This window comes from Rhinopithecus bieti, unplaced genomic scaffold, assembly GCF_001698545.2.
Source record: "Rhinopithecus bieti isolate Rb0 unplaced genomic scaffold, ASM169854v2 scaffold_51905, whole genome shotgun sequence".
Classification (NCBI taxonomy): Eukaryota; Metazoa; Chordata; class Mammalia; order Primates; family Cercopithecidae; genus Rhinopithecus; species Rhinopithecus bieti.
In genome coordinates this window covers 1,959,600-1,967,099 of record NW_016821253.1, presented here as the reverse complement: position 1 = coordinate 1,967,099, position 7,500 = coordinate 1,959,600, and the positions used below count along the sequence as shown (strand labels likewise).

At 38.2% G+C, this 7,500-nt stretch overlaps 1 protein-coding gene across 21 annotated transcripts in view; it reads left to right on the top strand.

The window, feature by feature from the left end:
• MYT1L (myelin transcription factor 1 like) overlaps positions 1 to 7,500 on the top strand; it is a 548,227-nt gene that overhangs the window by 284,782 nt on the left and 255,945 nt on the right. For all 21 annotated transcript variants that reach the window (XM_017860335.1, XM_017860329.1, XM_017860334.1 and 18 more), the window contains one exon: positions 1,331 to 1,476. The gene's annotated coding sequence lies outside the window, so the exon portion shown is untranslated. The remainder of the gene's footprint in view (positions 1 to 1,330; positions 1,477 to 7,500) is intronic.

The following is a 7,500-nucleotide window of genomic DNA, read 5'->3' as shown; positions in this document are numbered from 1 at the left end:
CAGTCACTCATTTTGCTTTATGTTGGTTTGTTTATAATATTTATTTAAATTTGTCTATTTGGTGTCTTTCAAATGGTGAAAATTAACTTGCATTTTTATAAAGCCACTGCATTGAATACCGTCCCAACCTTTCTTAGTCAATTTAGTAAGTAATATCTCAGAATGTGTTGGAAATAACTGTGCCTACTATATAAACATTAATCATAGAGGTTTATACATAAGCCCCATTTTAAACACTATTTGGATGTTGCTTTATAGCCATAACAAATAAAAAAAGTTTAAATTATTACCCAAGATGTTGCATTTTGTTTTGCTTTTTAATGAATAGCATGCTCTTGTAAAATCTTTTATGTGGAAATCACAACTTACTTGCTATCCTTTGAACTGAGATGGACAAAAATACAAACACACATGACAACCTGCTGATGATATTAGCTATGAAATACATGTGCAGATACATCACTTATGCTTCTGTAATTTGTCTCTACACATTTTATAATCTTAATACTTTGTAGACTCAATCATAAAAATGACTCTTTCCCTTAGTTTTATAAGAATATATTTATAGTTTTGTGTATTTTTTATATTACAAAGAGTAATTTCATTAATTTTCTAAAAGGTTTTTCTATAAGGAATGTTTTATTGGAAATTAATTGGGTGTGACACAAGGTTATTGTCGTCACCATCCTTCTCATCTTATCTCCATGCATCTCATCATCTCTTATGTCTCATCTCCATGTATCTCACTTCCACGTATCTCATCTCCCTATGCTCATCACGTGTCTTGTCATCTCCATGCATCTCATCATCTCCATGTGTCTCATCATCTTCATGCTTCTCACCTCCATGCACCTCATCTCCATGCCTCTCATCATCTCTGTGTGTTCCAGCTCCATGTGTCTCATCATCTCTTGTGTCTCATCTCCATGTGTCTCATCTCCATCTGTCTCATCTCCTTGTGTCTCATCATCCCCATGGATCTCTTCCTGTGTGTCTCATTATCTCCATGTGTCTCCACGTGTCTCATCATCCCCATGTGTCTCTATGATCTCATCTACTCCATGTATCTCATCTCTTAGTATTTCATCTCCATGTGTCTCATCTCCTAGTGTTTCATCTCCGTGCATCTCATCATCTCCATGTGTGTCATCATCCCCATGCATCTCATCCCTGTGTGTCTCATCATCTCCATGTGTCTCTGCACCCAGCCTGGCCTCATTGCCTACTTGCAGCAAATGCATTAAAGACCTAACAATCACATCCCTCAGTCAGGGTTTTGCTTTTATTATGAATATCAGCCTCATTATTCTGCCTTTTTGTTCTTCTCTAGAGTGGCCACATCTGGTGGAAGATGAAAAAAATGTAGTTATTGAATTCAATCAAGTGTTTGCATCTTTCAAACTATCAACAAAATTCCATCAAGAAAGGTTCCAGTTGGTCTCACAGACATATGGATATCCGAGGAGCCACCTAAAGGTGAGGAATTCTATGTGGTATTAATATTTTAAGCTTTACATGCAGACAGGCATTTTGCATATTTACCTTAAAATATGTTACTTTGAAAAAGCATAAATATATGTTTGTGAATGAAGCAGCATTTTATTTGATAAAGAATACAACACCTCTTGATTTTAATAGACAATTCAATATAAAGTCAGAATGTGTAATCTCTTGGCAAACATAGACTCAAGTAGCCTTCTGTTATCTAGTTACATCACCCAAAAGAAGAATTTCTAAGCATACTAATAGGCCTTGTTCGCCCTTCAGCAGCCATAGAGAAGCTCCTTTGTACAAAGCCTCTTTAAAATCAGATCCCCGTGTACATTATTAGCTCTATTTTGGGATATTTCATATTTGAGGAAATTAAGAAGGTCATTAATTATGGCCTCTTTTGCATTGCCCAGGGTTCCTGTAGGTTTCTGTCAGTTACTGTTGACAAACCTCGCTTGCTGCCACTGTGGGCTCTGGGAGTCATGCTTCTTGAAAAACTTCAGGTTACAGCCTTTTGTTTTCAAAAGAATTGTAGTAAAATACATGTAACATGAAGTTTACCATTTTTACAGTTTTCAAATGTGTAATTAGTGATATCAAATGTATTCACATAGTGGTGCAATGGTCACCACCTGCCATCTTCAGAACTTTTTCGTTCCCTAACTGAAGCCCTGTCCCCATTAAACACTAACTCCCCAGGCCTCCCCCACACTCCCTGGGTCCCAGCATTCTGCTTTCTGTCTCTGTGAATGTGACCACTAGACTTACCTCGTGTGAGTGGCATGGTACAGTATTTGTTCTTTTGTGACTGCTCTCTTTCACTTAGCATAGTGCCCTCAAGGTCCAGCCATGTCGTAGAATGGGTCAGAACATCCTTCCTTTCTAAGGCTGAATAATAGTCCACTGTATATCTGTCAGTGGACACGTGTGCTGCCTCCACCTTTCAGCTACTGTGAATTGTGCTCCTGTTAGCTTGGGTGTAGAAATATATATCTGAGTCCCTGATTTCACATTTCCTGGGCATCAACCCAGAAGTGGAATTGCTGGATCATGTGGATCATATTGCATTTTAATTTGTTAAGGAAATTGCTGGATCATGTGGATCATATTGCATTTTAATTTGTTAAGGAAATGCCACTCTTTTCCATAGTGGCTGCACCATAAAGTGGTGCATTATCACCACAGTTCACACGGGTTCCAATTTCTCCATATCCAGGCCAATGCTTATTCTTTTCTATGATTTTATTTTTTTGAAATAATAGATACCCTGATGGATGTGAAGTGCTATCCTATTGTGGTTTTGATTTGCATTTCCCTCATGATTGGTGATGTTAAGCATCTTTCCGTGTGTTTAAAGGAAATTTGCATGTCTTCTTTGGAGAAATGTCTAAGTCTTTTGCCTTAATCGGTTGTTTGTTATTGAGTTGTAGGAATTCTTATATATTATAGATATTATCTCCTTGTCATATATATGATTTACAAATATCTTCTGCTGTTTCATGGGTTGCCTTTCACTTTGTTGGTAGTGTCCCTTGACACACAAGCATTTCGTTGTTTTCTTTTAAGTTTTGATGTTGTCCAAGTTAGCTATTTTTTTTTAACCTATGCTCTGAGTATCACGTCCAATCAATCATTGCCAAATCCAATGTCAGGAAGCCGATCCTTCCTATTTTCTTCTAAGAGTTTTATAGCTTTAGCGTCTGTGTTTAGGTTGCTAACCCATTTGGAGTTAATTTTCTTTTTACAGGTTTAAGGTAAGATTCTAACTTTATTCTTTTGCATGTGGGTATCCTCTGTGTGTTGCAAACACTGTCCTTGCTCCATTAAATGGTTATGGAACCCTTATCAAAAATCATTTGACCATATATGCAGGAGTTTATTTCTGGGTTCTCTATTCTGTTCCACTGGTCTGTATCTCTGTCTTTATGCCAGTACTACACTGTTTTGATTACTGTAGCTTTGTTGTAAGTTTTCAAATCAGGAAGTATGAAATGTCTAACTGTGTTCTTTTTCAATATAGTTTTGGTTATTTGGGGATCTCTTAACATTTCATATGGATCTTGGAATAGATTTATTTCTGAAAAAAAATGACCTTAAGATTTTGAGAGGGATTGCACTGAATTTGTAGATCATATGGCTAAGTTTCTTAATGAGACAGAAATAGGGTTTCTTATATTTTCTGGTAATAAATTTCTATATGCGATTTAAGCATGTACCATGACCTTAAATAATTATTTCTGTTTGGAAAAAAAAGTTCAGATTTTACCTAGTTTTCTGAGTCTGGTTTGATTAGTAATGAGCAATTATATAAGAATATCAAATAAAAAGTTTTCTAAAATCTTCCCCAAAGATGAAGATGTTGTGTCTGTTTAGTTTCTTAAAACTCAGCTTTGTTTTAGGGCTTAATTATCTAGCAGTAATTTTGAAGGCTTTGTTCTCTAGCAGTAATTTCTTAGGTAGAAAGTCAACAATGGCATGGGATGTTCCACCTAATCTCAGTGATTGAAGATACCCTGGCGTCCAGGGGTTCATTGCTCATGACAAAAGACTAGAAGATAACCAAGCTTAGATACTTAGATGTGGTGGGCATCATCCAAGACCACCATGAATACTAACAATGTAGAGAGGCTTGGAGCACATGCTTAATACCCCAACTATGTCCATTAATAGATTATAAAACTTATCACTGATAGAGCCCTACCCCATAAGTACCAGCACTGGCAACCACGAATTTCTCCTGCAACAAGGTGTGACTGTTATTCCCTCTTCAGAGGTCAGTAAAGGGAAGATCAGAGAGCTTAGGTGACTAACCTAAGATAACATAATTAATAAGTAGCCAAGACAGCACCTGAACCATACCCATGTGTCCTGGAAAGAAGGCTAGTGTACAATGTGGTGGGAAGGAATGATGTTTGAGGATCTAGACTTAGCACAAATCACGAACTCCAAGAGCCTTTAATTTCACTCCTTAATTCAAGTCTATATTCAAGTCTAAGAAAAATATTTAAAAATTAGCATTAGAAATGACCTGATGAAAGTTTCACTCAAAGAACAGACTTTGTTTACCACTACCCTTTTCTGTCACCAGTACTAAGTGGGTATTTATCATTCTTTCATCAGTCTCTCATTCTTTCAACAGTGCTGAGTACCTATTTTGTGCCAGGAACTCTTGTGTCTGGATGTATAAAAATAAATGAGATGCAGTCCTTGCCCTCAAAGACTTCACACATTGAACAAACATAAGGCATGGAAAGGACTAGTCTTTCCTTTGGTGCAAAATGTGTCTTATTCCTTTCTGCGTTCCCAAGCTGGGCAAGTTTCCTGGGCCATATTAGGTACTTAGTCACATCTCAATGAATCCACAGAGGTCTGTGCAAGCTGTTGAGGAGGACACAGAAGAGATCTTAACTAGGAGCAGAGGAATCAAAAAGGACTTTGGAGAGGAGATCACCCCCAAAAGTGGATTTTTAAAGATTAGTTTATTAGATGAATAAATCTGGAAGTGGCTGGCTTGAGAGAAGAAAATGCAAAACTCAGAGATAGGAAGCATCAAGTAATGGACGTGGAATACTATTCAGTTTTCATGTACAGCTGCATTTTAGGACAAAGGGCTTAGCTCCCCATGGCTTAGGTTAGGTGTTTATAAAATGAGTATGGGTACTGTCTGCATTCTGTGGTCCACAGGAGACAGAATGGAATGTGGTTCTATTTCTCCCATTTCAGATGGAACGTAGAACAGAATGGTCCTCTGTAAGAAGTTGCAAACCTCCTCTCAGTCCGTGAAATTGATGACTACTTTCTTTCACTCATCTGCCCGCCATCCTTTCTACCCCCAAAGTCTGATGTTACTGTATTCAACTTTCTGAATTCAATTTTAGTAGCTGTTGTGCAGTTTGTCCAACTGTAGACTCCAGGAATTATTCTGCTAGTCCTACCCTCAGATTACAACGCAGAATCAGAAACACTCATATGGAAAGGGCCTTAGCACCACTGCCACTGCAAAGCAGCAGCTGTTGCACACAACCCCAAGTCCTGCTACCTTCTGCGGCTCTCAGCTCTTCCCTCCCATGCACTGCTCCCCCTACCATGTGTCATCTTTTCTGTCTGCAGCAGCTAGCTTCCTTTAGCATCTCCACTTAAGAAGGACTTTGGGGCTTGATCTTATGGGAGAAATAAAAATGCCATAGAACAAGATTCAGATTTAGGGCATTTTTCTATCCTCATGTGTCCCAATTAGCCACTGTGATTGCTGAGCCGTGAACACCTGTGGCGCCTCCGCAGCTGGTGCTCTAGGAAATCCAATTTCCCCTGAACCAGAGCCCAAAGAGAAAATCACACTCTGCATCCAATTTCCATGCTAAAGACTTTCCTTAAAATAAAATCAGTATCTGTTTCCCAAAAAACTACATGAATTGTGTTCTGAATGGTGACTATTTTAAAGAAAAGCGTATCATGTGTCCAGAAGGAGAAATCTGCTGAAATAGCTCCAACTCTATAAATCTATATTCTTTGACCCTTTGAAAGAAATATATTTAAAACAGTGAACAAATGTCATAAGGTTGTCCTGTAACTGCCAATGATCACTTGTTTTTGGGCAAATCTCTACAAAAAAAATTGTTCCTTTTTTTGTAAAACAGAAGTAAATGGTCAAATGAGATGGATGTCATGAACCTAATGTAAACTAGAAAAGATGACAATAGTTGCTAACCATTTATTAAGCATCCACTCTGTACCAAGCTTGGTTCTAAAACTACCATTCACCATGTCTCATTTCATCCTCAAAAAAAAAAAAAAAAAAAAAAAACCCTATGAAGCTAGTACTATATATATATATATGTTTATTTACATATATATGTTTATTTACATATATATATAAGTTTATTTTCACAATACTGATAAAGACATGCCTGGGACAGAGCAACTTATGAAGAAGAAGAGGTTTAATGGACTCACAGTTCCATGTGGCTGGGGAGGCCTCACAATCATGGCAGAAGGCGAAAGCCACGTCTTACCTGGTGCAAGGCAAGAGAGAAATGAGGGCCAAGTGAAAGAGGAAACCTCTTACAAAACCATCAGATCTCATGAGACTTATTGACTACCACGAGAACAGTGTGGGTGAATCCATCCCCATGATTCAGTTGTCTCCTACTGGGTCCCTCCCACAACATGTGGGACTTATGGGAGCTACAATTCAAGATGAGATTTGGGTGGAGACACAGACCCAAATCATGTCTGTCTGTCAGTCTATTTACCTATTGATCTATCTATATTCATAATTTATATTAGGAAAAAATTAATGTAGAGAGAAGTTTAATTTGTCTAACATTACACAGTTAATAAATGACACAGATGGGATTCAAATTTATGTAGGCATTTTAACTTCCAAGCCTGTGTTGTTAACTACTGTGAACTAACTTTCTACTATCTCTACAAAGCCATATGCAGATATTACACATTATTATTCTTGTGTCTATTTCATAACCATATATTATATATATTATACATATACATAACATATCTATGCACTTGTGTGCATAGATAATGTACTGTGTGTATATTTACACAAAGAACTTGTGGAACTGCTAGGTTGCTGCCAAATCAAATTGTTTTGCTTTAGTGGTGCAGGGCCATTAATATATCTGTACAGTCATCATCCTCATACATGTTTCCCCAGAAGGCAATCAAATAATTTTCAGTCTTGCTTTGTCAAGATCCTCCCTAACTCGGCCGGGCGCAGTGACTCAAGCCTATAATCCCAGCACTTTGGGAGGCTGAGACGGGCAGATCACAAGGTCAGGAGATCAAGACCATCCTGTTTAACACGGTATAACCCCGTCTCTACTAAAAATACAAAAAATTAGCTGGGCATGGTGGCGGGCGCCTGTAGTCCCAGCTACTCGGGAGGCTGAGGCAGGAGATTGGGGTGAACCCTGGAGGTGGAGCTTGCAGTGAGCTGAGATCATGCCACTTTACTCCAGCCTGGGCAACAGAGCAAGACTCTGTCTCAAA